Raw genomic sequence first — 15,956 nt, forward strand, 5'->3', positions numbered from 1 at the left:
CTCCTTCATTTGCAGAATTAGTAGTTCTCATCCGTACAGAAGAAGATAAAAATGCCTCTAAAGAAGAAAGAATGAGAAAACATTTGGGGTTAAATAAACACTATCCTGCCCCCTCGAAATCCAGACTGTCAGCTCACCAGATATCTGCCCACCAATGTGAAACGCAGGATGATCAAACTGATACATCTCTCGCAAAGCAAGTGTGTGAACTTCAAACTCAAGTTGTTGCACTGCAAAACCATTCAAGCCAGAAAGAAAAGAAAAAAAATGCAAAACCAGATGAAGTGAGTGAGCTGAGAAATGTTGTCACTGAGTTACAAGCACAGATTACAGCCATGCAAACTACAGCCACTCCAAAAATTAAAAGTGATGTAGAAGCAACTGAAATTGCTGACTTAAAGAGACAGATTGCTGATTTAAAGGTTCAACTGACTGCCCCTGATATGAATAGAAACCGCACCAGAAACTTGCTGCCTGAACCTAGAGCAACAGATTGTTACAGAGCTAGTAAACTACCTGAAAGTAGACCTCGTCCAGGGTATTGTTTTAGATGTGCGGAAGATGGTCATCTTGCCAGCAGCTGTAGTAATGCTCCTGACCCTACTAAAGTTGCTGAGAAAAAACGCAAGTTAAGGGAGCGACAAGCCCAGTGGGATACCCAACAAGTAGCAATCATGAATCCTTTAAACTGAGGACGGTCTCTGTAGAGGGGCATACAGAGACTAAGAGAAATAATAATTGCCCTGAGAAACGTAAACAATTGTTCAACCAAAATGCGTGTGACGCACCCCCTTTGAGAAATTTACCAAGAGGATTAGTGGGAGTGAAGTGTACTGCCCAAATAACTGTTGGTAATAAAAGAGTTTCCTGCCTTCTGGACACAGGGTCCCAAGTAACTACTGTTCCCTGGTCATTTTATCAAGAGAATTTATCAAATTGTCCACTTAAATCATTGGATAACTTGCTGGAAGTGGAAGGGGCAAATGGTCAAACAGTGCCTTATCTTGGATATGTGGAATTGACTCTTAAGTTTCCCAGAGAGTTCCTTGGAACAGAGACAGAAGTGCCCACTTTAGCCCTGGTAGTCCCAGATTTGATGAACACTCCCCAAGTTCTAATTGGCACAAATTCATTAGATGCTCTTTACAGTAACTATGTCCAACAATCTGTTTCCTGTCCTCAATCTAACTTCCATGGTTACCGTGCAGTGCAAAAAGTTTTAGAAGCAAGATACAAACAAGCGAGTGCTGATGTAGTGGGCTGTATCAAATTCAAGGGACATGTTCCAGAGGTAGTACCTGCAGGATGTACAGTGGTTCTTGATGGACATGTTCTAGTTAATTGTCCTCATGTAGGGAAATGTGTAGCTCTAGAGTCACCAACTTCACCCGCTTTACCCGGTGGTTTGCTAGTTGCCAGCTGTTTGCATTCCTTACCCACCAAAAAACATCAACAGTTACCAGTTGTGTTACGGAATGAAACTCAGACCGACATTACCATCTATCCCAGAACTATAATTGCTGAATTGCGGGCAGTCCAAGAAGTAATAAAGGGTGGGCCAGTAAATTCCAGCACTGTCAATAAAGAACTTTCTGCTTGTTCCAATCTCAAATTTGACTTTGAAAATTCCCCATTGACACCTGAATGGAAGAAACGAATAACGGATCAATTAAATTCCATGCCTGAAGTCTTCGCCTTGCATGACTTAGATTATGGACATACAAACAAAGTCACTCACCGAATAAAGCTTAATGATGAGACTCCTTTCAAACACAGACCTCGACCCATACATCCTCAGGACATTGATGCAGTACGAAAACATTTGCAAGACTTGTTAGCAGCTGGAATTATTCGAGAGTCAGAATCCCCTTTTGCCTCCCCCATAGTAGTTGTAAGAAAGAAAGACAATTCTGTACGTCTTTGCATTGACTTCAGAAAGCTGAACTCACAAACCATTAAAGATGCCTATGCCCTGCCAAATCTGGAAGAGGTCTTTTCAGCATTAACTGGTTCGAAATGGTTCTCTGTCCTTGACTTAAAATCAGGATATTATCAGATTGAGATGGAGGAAGCTGACAAAAGTAAAACTGCCTTTGTGTGTCCCTTGGGGTTCTGGGAGTTCAATAGGATGCCCCAAGGCATTACCAATGCCCCAAGTACGTTTCAAAGGCTGATGGAAAGATGCATGGGTGACTTGAATAGGAAAGAGGTGTTGGTCTTCATCGATGATCTGATCATTTTCTCTGAAAGTTTAGAAGAGCATGAATCAAGGCTGATGCACGTTTTGAAAAGGCTCAAAGAATATGGACTGAAGCTATCGCCTGAAAAGTGCAAGTTTTTCCTAACTTCTGTTCGATACCTTGGTCATATTGTATCAGAAAATGGAGTGGAGACTGATCCAGTGAAAATCGAGGCCCTAAAAACCTGGCCAAGACCAAGAAATCTCAAAGAATTAAGATCTTTTCTGGGATTTTCTGGATACTATAGGAGGTTCATTCAGGATTATTCCAAGATAATCAAACCCCTTAATGACCTCACAGTAGGGTATCCACCTCTTCAAAAACGTCACCTACAAGAGAACAAGAATAAGCAATATCTGGACCCCAAAAAGGAATTCGGAGACAGATGGAATCAGCCCTGTCAACAGGCCTTTAACATGATTATTGAGAAACTCACCTCTGCACCTGTTCTGGGATTTGCAGACCCAAAGCTTCCTTATGTTCTGCATACTGACGCCAGTACCACTGGGCTCGGGGCAGCCTTATACCAGAAACAAGAGGGACAAATGCGGGTCATTGCTTTTGCAAGCAGAGGGTTGACAAGAAGTGAAACCCGGTATCCAGCTCACAAGCTAGAATTTCTAGCTCTTAAATGGGCAGTCACATCTAAATTCAGTGACTATTTGTATGGAACAGAATTTTTGGTCGTAACTGATAGCAACCCTTTAACTTACATTCTGACATCTGCAAAGCTTGATGCTACCAGTTATCGCTGGTTGTCAAGTCTGTCCACTTACAATTTCAAGCTCCAGTATAGGGCTGGAAGTCAAAACTGTGATGCAGATGGCCTTTCAAGACGACCACATGGTGAGCTTTTAGATGACCCTGCATCCCAGAAAGAGAGAGAGAGAATTAAACAGTTTACCCTTCATCATTTAGATGAATTTGGAGTTGAAGATTCTCTTATCCTCCCAGAGGCCATAAAAGCCATCTGTGATCGACATCAGATTGGAAATTCCTCACATAAATGCAAATTTTCCAACCCTTCCATTGCCCTTGTTGAGTCCTTAGCCCTGCATGCAGATGTATTACCAAATGAGTTTGAACAAGAAAATGAGCATGGTCTTCCAGTCATTCCTTACCTGTCCAACGAAGAGTTAAAGAGACAGCAGAGAATGGATCCTGATCTCAAATTCATTATCGATTGTTTACAGCGGAATGAAAAACCTTCTAGTTCAAAAGACCAGTCGCTTGCTGTTACTCTGTGGATAAGGGAATGGAACAGATTAGAATTAAGGGATGGATTGCTTTATAGGAAGAAGCAAGATCAGGAAAGCACTCACTATCAATTAGCTTTACCTGTAGCTTTACGTGGAACAGTGTTGAAGAGTCTCCATAATGATATGGGACACATGGGCATGGAGAGGACACTTGACCTTGTCAGAACCAGATTCTTTTGGCCAAAAATGTCATCATCTGTGGAAGAGAAAATTAAGACATGTGAGAGATGTGTACGTAGAAAAGCGTTTCCTGAAAAAGCAGCTGAAATGATGAACATCAAGACTACCAGACCATTGGAGTTGGTCTGTATGGACTTCTTGTCTTTAGAGCCAGATCAGAGTAACACCAAAGATATATTAGTTATTACAGATCACTTCACCAAATATGCGGTGGCTGTGCCTACCAGAAACCAGAAGGCACAGACTGTGGCTAGATGTTTATGGGAAAACTTTCTAGTACATTATGGATTTCCGGAAAGACTGCACAGTGATCAAGGACGAGATTTTGAGTCAAGCCTCATCAAAGAGCTATGTCTCGTCGCAGGTATACACAAAGTGAGAACTACTCCTTACCACCCAAGAGGAAATCCAGTGGAGAGATTCAATAGGACCCTTCTCCAAATGTTGGGTACTCTTGAAAACAAAAAGAAGTCATGCTGGAAGGAGTTTGTCAAGCCTTTGGTGCATGCCTACAATTGCACTCGAAATGATGTAACAGGATACACTCCCTATGAACTTATGTTTGGTAGACAGCCCAGGCTGCCAGTCGACTTAGCCTTTGGGTTACATGTGGATCGTTCTACCAAATCCCACTCTCAGTATGTAAAAGATCTGAAAGAAGGTTTAAGAGAGAGCTATGAAATTGCCATCAAAAACTCTGCAAAAGTAGCCCAACGTAACAAGCGCAGATTTGACAAACATGTGGTTGTTTCTACTCTTGACGTGGGAGATAAAGTCCTTGTGCGAAATTTGAGGCTAAGAGGCAAGAACAAACTGGCAGACAAATGGGAATCAGATGTCTATGTAGTTATCCGTAAAGCTGGAGATCTCCCAGTATATGTAGTCCAGCCTGACGGAAAGACCGGTCCAGTTCGAACTTTACACAGAGACTTACTTCGACCTTGTGGATATTTGTCTGAAAATGAAATTGAAGAAATGAGTCCTCCAAATGTTCAACGTAAGCCCAGAACTAGGTCTAGCTCTGCTCTAGAAATTGCTCCCAAAGAACATCAAATGAGTGATCAGTCAGAATCTGAGGATGACTCTCTATATATTAGAAATGCAGGACGCCAGTTGGAATCCATTACAACGACTGTGTTACCTTCATCACAAAGTCCAGTGCTTGTAAGGAACTTACCTGGCATAAAGCCCATTGAACCACTCCCTGTCGTGGTGAACCCTGAAAAAGAAACCTTACCTGATTCCAGACTAGAAGAAGACTTAACAGAAAATCAAAGAGATGATGTCAATGAGAATTTCTTACCTGTGCTGAACCCTGCTGATATTGACCCCAAAGAATTTGAACCTGAAAGAAGTGGAAATAGTGTTGAAGGACAGATCCATAGAAGGGCGCTTGAATTAGATCCTGTTGATGTATCCCATTCTAATGATCAAAATCCACATGTCAAAAATGTTTCAAGTAACCAGCCAATAGTGGATGAAAACCTAGATACCAGTGGCCCTAGACGCTCAAAAAGGCAATGTAGACCACCTAATAAGCTTGAATATCATAAACTAGGAAATCCCTTGACACTAGTCATTCAGTCCTTACTACAAGGTCTGAGTTCAGCCTTTACCACATCGTTAGAAGAACCCATACTCACTAGAGATCAGCCCTTTGTTGTGCCAGACCCTTTTCCAATTGCAGTGACAACCCAACCCCGTACATGCCCGAGGACGTGCCTGAATTCAGGGGGGGAATGTGTAACCCAGGTTACTAGTGGGTAGTATACAGCAATAGAGCAAATAGAAATATGAGAAAAAAAAACATTGGCAGAATACTCGATTAAATAATATACATTAAAATTATTTACTTATATAAATAATTTATAATAGAGTATTATACAGCATTCAAGGGAATAGCGCTTTAGAATGACATCATCGTGCCTTACACTATAGCAGCAGATCAGCTTTCCAAACAATAACAAATCTCGCTTGTCTGTTAGCTTGTGTTTACCGTTGCTATGGTGATTCAGTGTTCGCAAGGGAAAGCAGAGATGTAAGTTGTTATATTAATAACAGTAATATAACTATTAGATTTACATCTTTTAATGTTTTAATGCGTATTAACTGTGAAAATTGACCATTAATAAGATGCTGACATTATTTCAATAATATATTTTTAATGACGGATTGAGAGAAGAAAAAAACAAGATTTGTTTCTGAGAGTGAAATCTGCACACGATTGCCACCTGGAGTTTTCCTATTTTTTTCGCTTTGATTTTGAATGATTTCCTTGGTGAGTTCATGTTTTTATTATTATTATTGTTTTCATTATAACATGATTTAAACTAGTGTTGAAAAATGTGTTTCATTAATTAACCATTTGTTTGGTCTAGTAAAAACTCAAAGTATTATACAGAGTATTATACAAGTGATTGTGTAAAGTTTAAGTGAGAAAAGTTTAAGTAAAATGCTGTCATTTGTAAAAAGAAAATGCCAAATAGGAGAGAGAAATAGGAAAAACACAGAAATTCAGCAGAGAGAAGCATATACATGGTTATTTACTGTTGCTGTTTATTTAGAAATGTGTTTAGCTGAGATAATGCATACACTGTAAAATGCTAATGGTTTCTTTGGCCTTGTGTTTTCAAGGCCAGGTTTTTTTTTCTTTTCCTTGGTTTTGTTCGTTTGTGCATCTTCTTCTGATTTTTCATCGGTGAGATGTTCTATTGACGTCAGTTGCTGGATGTGATCTGCTCTGGATTCGAATTAATTGAAGTTTGAACTCTTTTCTGGATTTGGATTGTCTCAACTTCCATCGGTGCGTGTCTAATTGTGGAGTTGGACTGGCGAGCCTCCCATTGAGTGGATTCTTTGGATACACCTGTTGAAAAGATACAAAGTAAAACCTATTCAGCGTCATGGTAGGAGTGTAAATTTACAACACACTCACAAGTGCAACATCCTGGATCTCTGGAACTGAATTTGCAACCTAGTTGTTTTGCAAAAGAATCTCTTTGAAAGTTTATCACCTTTACTGGACTTTTGGAACATTTTGAAATGTTTTAAGTGAATGTTTTATTTTCATTTTTATTTTATTTGTACATTGTTCCTTTAGAGTGTTCATTCGTTGAAATTTTTGAATCTTTATAGAGAGAGGTTAACTGATTTAAGAAGGGAAATCTTGATTATTTGTTAAATAATAATACAATTTTAATATTGTATTATTAACTTACACTTGCAAACCTTTAATATAGTACTGTTATTAGCATATTAATATTATATTATTGTTATAATAGTAACCAAAATATAATATTAGCCTTAACAATAGAAAAACAGAAAAATAACAATATTAACTTACCTTATTAGTGATATAGCCTGTGAAGAAAGAGAAGTGTTATTAGAGAGTGTAAATAAGATTGAGGTCATTAGATAAGTGTGAAAAAATCTAGAATTTGTTTTATTTATTTTTATTTATTTTTATATATATTTCTGTGAACATTTTACAATACAATCTTTTAATATTCTTACCTCTGTGTCCGAGTCCTTCACTGTTGTTGTATCTTCTCTCTCTTTGGAGGAATTTAGACTTCTGAGCATCTGGTCCATTGATTAAATCTTATAATACATTTGTCTACCGAGGGTTACAATATGCAGCTATACATATTATACTACAAAAGTGATTAAATCCACTTTTGTTTAACATGGCATTTGCATTTATTATGCATGCACATGGAGACGTACACAAGGCAGACCATACATGTTCAATATGTAATGATGGGGGTAACAGCTATATGTCGTAGAGTCCACAGCTGTGCATTGTTCCGCACAGGCAGGGAGGCTGCAGACACACAGAATGTGAAGTAAAATGAACACACATTCTTATCAGATGCAGATTTCTCTACTGCAGCATGTGGCAGTGGAGTTGGCTGGCAGTGTCGGTGGAGGGGCCGCTGGCCTGTGCCGGGGGGCATGCTAAGGATAATTGGAGGGCCGGCATATTGAGAATGAGGCCAGGCAGCCCAGTCTGCTCAGGGGGGGTCAGCGCTCTGCACTCACAGCTGGTCATTAGTGACCCACGCTGAAAGGAATATGGAGCTATGCTAAAAAACCTATTAAAATTTTAGCTCAGTGGCTGTGACAACATTACAGGAGAGAGGTGAGAGAGGGAGATTAATCTTTATTGGGCGATTAGCGAATATGGCCTTCGTCCGCGGAAACGGGACACACTGGGGGCTGCCAAGTACAGTGCTGACACATAGACTAAGGCCAAAATATATATGAAAATAGCTCTCCTTTTCACTCTGAAGGGTGGAATATGTGTGGTGAGCACTCTGAATGGAGAACACTGTGACTTTTTGCCTGATACTGACTTTAACATACAGCTGGTTGATTGGTTGGTTGGCAGATTCCGATACCAATACTGATAATTGTACTGGCTAATTAGTATACAGTATTAGTTTTATAGCTGCATACAATTATTTTCAGTAAACATAAACTACATCCATTTACCATTCAACTGGCCATCTTTTTAATAGAAGCAAAAAGTAATATTATTAAAAAAACAGCTGTGTCTGACAAATTATTTTGCACAGTTTTCAGTTAATTATTTTAGAGAAAGAAAATCAATCAGAATTTTCCATGCTATTGCCGATATGCCAGTGGCTTTAAATTGATCAAAACAGGCCAATAAATATTGATAGCCAATACATCTGTGCATCTCTAAAGAACATACATGTACACACATACTGTATACACATGAACACACACACAGACACAATATATATTTACATATTTACACATTTACACTACCTGACAAAAGTCTTGTCACCTATCCAAGTTTTAGGTAAAACAAAAAATAACTTGACTTCTAGTTGATCATTTGGTATCAGAAGTGGATTATATGAAAGGCAAAGGCCTCTAGATTCTGCTTATTTTACCAAAATAAAATATGATCGTGCCTTGTTGTTTAATTATTTATTTAGGACAGATAGAACATAAAGTTATGGTGCAATGGAAGAAGACTTAACATTGTGTATGACTCCCATGAGCTTGGACGGCTGCATCCATATATTTCTGCAATGACTCAAATAACTTATGAATAAAGTAATGGCAAAGAAAGCGTTCTTGAAGGACTCTATCAAGATTCTTTGGATTCATCTTCAGTGTCTCCTCCTTCATCTTACCCTAGGCATGCTGAATAATGTTCATGTCTGGTGATTGTGCTGGCCAATCCTGGAGCATCTTGACCTTCTTTGCTTTCAGGAACTGGCTGAAGTATAAGGAGAGTTATCCTGCTGAAAAATTTACCATCTCCTGTGTTTTGTAATGTAATGAGCAGCACAAATGTCTTGATACCTCAGGCTGTTAATGTTGCCATCCAGTCTGCAGATCTTCCACCATGATTTTTCCTTGACCAAACTTGACAGATTTTTGTGAGAATCTTGGGTCCATGCAGGTTCCAGTAGGTCTTCTGTAGTATTCGTGATGATTGGGATGCAGTTCAACAGATGATGCATTAGAAAAATCTACTTTCTGCCACTAGAAGTCAAGTTATTATTTGTTGGTCTTAGAACTGGGATCGATGACAAGACTTTTGTCAGGTAGTGTATATATATATATATATATATATATATATATATTACTTTTAAAGCGTTTTTATACATTTATTTATTAAAGTATTAATTTGACCAAATAAGATTCTATTTTTTCAAATATTTCATTCAACTTTCAACAAGACTCTATAAAATAAAATAAAAAAAAAAAGGTACAGTATCATGTTGTTCACAAGACTTTATGCTCAAAAATTATTTTGAAAAGATGAAAATAAGAAGACCCAATTTTTATAATTAAGTAAAATATGTTATAATGGAGCACCAAATCAGCACATTAGACATTGTTTATTTATTGAAGACCAGAGTAATGGCTTCTAAAAATTCAGCATTGTCATCATAAGAATGATTTAACTTATAAGTTAACTATATTTGACATACAACTCTCTAGCGTAGAGATATTTACACACTACTTGAAAAGCTATTTGCATTATGGAAAATTAGCTTTTTTAATTTAAAACTGAAAGCCATTTACATGTGCTAAAATGTTTGCTTTGGAAATTCTGGAATACCTAAACCTGTGAGGGTGGATAGCCTGACATGCATTTAGTCCACTCTGAAATGACCAGCTATGACTTTACAGGGTTAATTGTGTCAGTTATTAAAGTGTTCTTTTAAAATACATTAAGCCCAAGGCTGAAGTTGAAGTCAATGCTGTAATATTACTTATTAAAATGAAAAATGGGAATTATAAATGGGGTAGGTGAAGACAAGTATATCCAGCCTAGTGCAAAAAATATCAGAAGTGAGTGAGAAGGCATTAACATTATAAGAAAGTCTCTAGAGATGAGTATATGTGGAACATTATAATGAGCTATAGACTTGCACAACTTCATACCGCATATCGCCTTCTAAATGAGCATATAATGCACATATCCGCTTCTTATACAGGCACTTCTGGTCCAGTTTGACCAGCCATGTGCTGCAGTTTGTAATTAGTGCAGCCGTTTCATTTCAAAGAAAGAAAGAGCAACTAGGGGACCATGAAAAGAAAAGTGACTGAACAATAGCGAAAGAAATCGAGAAAAGAGAGAGAGAGACAGACATAATCTAACCAATCTGACTCTGACCCTTTTCATTAAAGGCTGATTAAAACTTTTAAAAATGCTGTTTGCCCCTAGAAGACGATAACCTCTACAACACGAGACATTAAAGAATAATAACCATCTATAAAAAGGGACAAAGAAATTCTTGCCTGAGCTAGAAAAACCCAATTGGAACATTTTAGAAAATTAATGAAATTTTAGATCAAATGAATAATAAATTAGGGGGGAATGAATTATAAATGAGAAAAAAGTGCTCTTACTATCAAACAGTACTAAAGGAACATGTAATCCTCAACAAGCTTGAAGAAACAGGGTCAGGTTCAAGCCGCCGTTGTGGTGCGCAAAAAACAAAGGTTTCAGCTCTACTCGGCTTTGAAGATAATTGAAACAACTGTGCTTGAAAGGACTTCAGCCTGACTAGCAACTACACAGGCCAGTTTTACTTGTTTTTATTTTGCCAACAACAATGGGATTTGCATGGTTCTGCTCTTTTCACCAAAAAAAAAGGAATAATAGTAAAAAAATAGCACATCAAATGCATGCTTGTGCTTACATTCCTCGCCACTTAATGAAGTTCTTAAAAGCTCCATTAAAAATGAAACTCAAAATATGCAAAACGTTTCATGTTGCTGAAAGTTGGCCCATTAAAAGTTGGGTCTTCTTGAAAGGAGCCATGAAACGAACTTCATCTTTGTTGCACAACATCAATCCCGCACACTTAAAATGACCAAAATAATGAACAATCATACAATTATCTTTATCAATCATGAACATGTTCCCTTACCGCATATTAAATTCAATTATTAATGTTTTAATTACACAAATGAATTAAAGCATAAATATTGAGAGATGTTCAGTTTAATATTTGATGAAATCACCTTTTTTCTGTGTCGTAGCAGAGATGCAAAGCTTCCCCAACTTCTCGTTTCTGCAATATAAGTGATAATGACCTCTGAGTGAGTCTTCAAATTGCATTACTGTTGTGCGCTGCAATGATACACAGATCAATCTCTGTTATCATAACGGCAATATTTAGTACTCAGAGATATTGCCTGGCTGTTATCTGCTCTAGCCTGAGGAACAAAGAGTTTTATTGAGCCCAATAAACATGATACTTTCAGGGTGGGGTGACTGCTGGCTGGTGGTCTTATTGGAGGGTGTTAAATGGCTCATTGGCGCAAGGTTGTGGATGTGTGAAATGACAGTTCAGGGTGAAAGGCCATCAGTCAGTGTAAACAAATCACACGCTAATCAACGGCTACTCACTGACGGAGAGTGGATGGAGATGGAGTTTTAGTGGAGCCCTGCCGAGCCGCTGTGTTGTGAGATGTGGGTATAGTGTGGTAATAGTACACCTAACACAATGGTGTGGGCTCTTTAAGTTTATTGCCTGCGTAATGCAAAGGCATTTACTCAGTTATGATCCATGTGGGATGCTACTGTTTGCATGATTATAGAAAGGGAAATGTTGAATTTTATATTTGAAGTCTGTTCATTTCCAGTAACGTAAGTTGAAATTATCTATGGCAACGCAAGCCCTGTTTACAATTGATATTATGATTTGTTGTCACCAATATCATCTTAAGTGGACAATGCTAAATGTAGGCGAAAATGATTCTAACATGTTTTTTTCGACCACTTCCAGTGGTACTTGAAAATACATTCAGTTCGATTGCTTTTGTAGTGTTAAATCATTTACTCAAGACTCGTTCTGACCAGATCATTTGAATCGGTGAATTGTTAACTGTAGCCTCGCTCTGAAATGAATTGGAATGGATGTTTTAAATCAGTGAACTGCTGACTTAAGAACAGATGCATATTGATCTGTTCAATTTACAAATCAATTGCTCATTGGGATTTGAAAAATTATTTATTTATGACATGATTCAGATCTTCATGAATCAAACTGTTGTGTCTCAAAGCCGTAGACAATTTCTCCTCTTAAAGAAAACCTTTGCTCCTCTACAAATGTTAATATCATGTATAAATAGTGGTGTCTGGGCTGACCCTTTGTAAAAACTTAGTGTTCATACCAGATGTAAACCCAAAAAGCCTATGAGTACTCTAATATCCTAATAATGCCTTCTAATATTCTATTGAGAGTCAGATGGGATGCAGTTACAAGTTAGTAACAGTCAGTGGAATGTCTAAAGTATACCATTAAAATAAACTGCATGCCAAAATATATGAAAAAAGCAAAAATATAACTTCACTTCTGACATAAGCTATAAAACAACATTTTCATTGTGGAAAAAACTCTCCTTGTGGCTGGACAAAGTGAGATCTTTATTGAGTAACTCGTACACAATTATAGGCTACATCACAAAAATATTGTATTTAGGGTAATAGCTTCATAAAATATGATTACAAACATTCAAAGCTTAATTAAAAAAACATTTGTTTTTGTAAATATAAATGTAAATATGATGTAATAACAATTGTATGTGAACTGTCTTTATATGAACGTCAAAATGGCCACCATGGACATTCAAGTATTTGTAGAATTCTGGTAGTTCCAGTATTAAACACATTGATATTTAAATGTATTATAATACATTGCATGTTCTCCTCGTGTTCACATGGGTTTCCTCCGGACGCTCTGGTTTTCCTTACAGTCCAAAGACAAGCGGTATAGGTGAATTGAATAAGCTAAATTGGCCCTAATATATGTAATGTAATGTGTAGTTTATATAGAGCATTCATTGTGTATGGCCGTACACCCAAAGCGCTTCACAATCATGAAGGGGGTTTCTCCTCACCACCACCAGTGTGCAGCATCCACTTGGATAATGCTATGGCAGCTATAGGACAATGGCGCCAGTGCGCTGACCACACACCAGTTACAGGTGGAGCAGAGAGACTTTGGGAGGGGCAATTTGGCCAGTACACCAGGGTTAGACCCCCTCTTTTTACTAGAAGTGCCATGGGATTTTTAATGACCAGAGAGTCAGGACCTCGATTTAACGTCTCATGCGAAAGACGAATGTGTGTGAATGCAAGAGTGTATAGGTGTTTCCCAGTGTTGGGTTGTGGCTGGAAGGGTATCATCTGTGTAAAACATATGCTGAATAAGTTGGAGGCTCATTCCGCTGCAGCGACCCTTATTAATAAAGGGACTAAGCCGAAAAGAAAATGGATGAATGATTTTATTATAATTAATTTGTATTATTTAACAATATTTTTTTAATAAAAAATAAAAAATTATGATGAAAATTAAAAGTTAAACTTCAAATCAGGGAACACAAATTTACCATTAACTACAGCTTTTGCCTCAATAAACACCTAATATACTGCGTATTAATAGTATGGTAGAGATATTAAAGGATAAAATTAGGCATGGTTTAGAATATGCAACATATAAGCAACTAGCAAACAGTGAAAACTGGTCCCATTGCTTAAGTGTTACCAAATATACTATTAATATAATGAATATAAAAAAGTTGATGGAACACAAACACCCTCAGGATGTTTCAAATGTCCCCTGGAGTGCATTACACAGACACCAAATAATGTGGAAAATGCTAAAAACCGAAAGACAGTTGATAAGAGAAATCTGACTGGCAGACAGCAGGCCGCTGCTGTCAAGTCTGGCAGATAATGAATAAATTGTCAGAGTTCCTGAGATGCCTCTCAGTAAGACCTTCAGAACCGGTTGTGATTTGTGCTATGTGTGGAGTCAACCACCAGCTCTCTGAATGAGATCACGGACTGCGTTCCTGAAGTGAACAATTATAATTGTAGACGACTCTACGGCTGAAAGCTCGGATGAACCGGTTCCTCTCGCAGTCTGTTCCTCTGTGGATACACGGATAGTGAGTTCGCCTTATGTTAGCAGTTAGCGTTATACGCTTTCGCACACACCTCTTATTCACTTGGCCGTGGAGCATCCAGACCCGTCCGTAGGCTGCAGGAAAACTCACAGCTCTGTAAGATTGTTAAAAGTAGATAATTGGAAACAGGAGGAAGTCGTCCTTACAATAGGCATCTACCAACGCGCAGCTTGTTACCAAAAGTGCTTTAATAATTAATGTAGTTCCCTTCCCTGTTCGACACTCTGTCTTTGATATAAGGTTACTGTGCTTGGGGTCCTGCTGAAGGACTAGGCTAAGCAGTCAAACCTTTTCAAGTCCTTCTTCTCTCTCTCTCCTGCCCAAACATGCACCCTGCCCTGCGTCTTTTCAGGAGTGAGGGCAATCAAGCACAGAAAGCGCTCTCTTCTCCTCTCTTTTTGGCACCATCAGCACATTTTCATTTTTTAGCCGTTTAATTGGCCTTGCTTATCCAATTATTCCTCAGGTTAGCCATCCTTTCTGTAAATTTCAGAGGAGAGAGTGTAAATCGAACTGCGTTTGAGTGTAAGGTCATCGACGAGTAATAGTGGGCCATCATTAGCAATGGATGTTCTGGATGGGCTGAGTGAAAGCGTGTAATGCTCTCCTCAGTGGGAGGCTCAGGATGAAGAATGAGAAAATAATTATTGCGTGCCTCCACTTTTCAACAGCATTCCCAGGGTTTATCAAGGTCATCGGGGGTCGAGAACAGGCTAGTTCTTTGCTCGTATCATCAATGCTAAGTGCCTGCCAGTTATGTGATTTCTTTTCTCCTTGTCTGTATACAGATAATCATGAATCTGTTTGCTTGCTTGTAATAATGGAAATATGAAGTCAGTATACTGTAAACCTACGTTAATACTTTATTTCGATGGTTCATTTGAGTATTAGGGTGTACTCACACGATGCTATCCGAACTGTGCCCAGGATTGTTGTAAGTGCTCTAAATCGGGTTGAGGCGCGGTTCACTTGGCCGGCCCTGGCCCGGCTGGAGGAGGTGTGCCAGAGCGCAGCTCACTTGGGCTGAAAACTGAAAATGAGACGTGACTTTTAAGGGACTGTTTCATATGGATTTATTAATCATTCTTACTGTTCAATGAACACAAACTGTTGTAGATTATTAAAGACGCAAATCCCACACTGCATGACAGCGGGCAAACCTCATAATTCCTCCAGCACTAGGACTTTGTGGTTGTTTATGAGCATCGAAAGTGAGTGATCTGTTCGGCGAAATATTTGACTGTGTCACTGCACTGCAAATTTGCAAAGGTACAAATATTAATACCATATAATAGTCCATATTAATACCCCGAAGGTGCATGTTAGTACCTAAAAAGAACAAAAGTGTTCCTCTTAAAATTTTTAGGAACTAATATATACTTTTGAGGTACCAATGTGGATCCTTCAAGTACAAATGTGTACCTATTTGAATAGGTACCACCGCAGTGTCAGCTCATGTACCTTTATTTCAAAGAGTGTACGGACAATATAGCTTACCTAATTCATCTATACCACATGTTTTTGGACTTGTGGGGAAAACCGGAGCACCCAGAGAAAACCCGGAGGAAACCCATGCAAACACGGAGAGAACATGCAAACTCCACACAGAAATGCCAACTGACCCAGCCAGGGCTCAAACCAGCGACTTTTTTGCTGTGAGTCGATTGTGCTACCCACTGCGGCACCCACTATTTTCTGATGTTAAAATATTAAATTCATGCTATTCATGCTATAACCCCTTCAAGGACTCAGATGTGTGATCATCCTTGCAATGCATGCCTCAAAACGCATTTGTGATGTTTTACGT

At 38.5% G+C, this 15,956-nt stretch overlaps 1 protein-coding gene and 1 long non-coding RNA gene across 2 annotated transcripts in view; one reads left to right on the forward strand and one right to left on the reverse strand.

Moving 5' to 3' along the window:
• The window catches only part of pdlim1 (PDZ and LIM domain 1 (elfin)), a 579,513-nt gene that overhangs the window by 281,846 nt on the left and 281,711 nt on the right, over positions 1–15,956 (reverse strand). The window lies entirely within an intron of this gene.
• Positions 5,693–7,191, forward strand: LOC147841081 (uncharacterized). Its single transcript, XR_015506053.1, has 2 exons — positions 5,693–5,957; positions 6,314–7,191. It is a non-coding gene; the product is annotated as an uncharacterized LOC147841081 (long non-coding RNA).

This window comes from Danio rerio, chromosome 13, assembly GCF_052040795.2.
Source record: "Danio rerio strain M-AB ecotype USA chromosome 13, GRCz13ab, whole genome shotgun sequence".
Taxonomy (NCBI): Eukaryota; Metazoa; Chordata; class Actinopteri; order Cypriniformes; family Danionidae; genus Danio; species Danio rerio.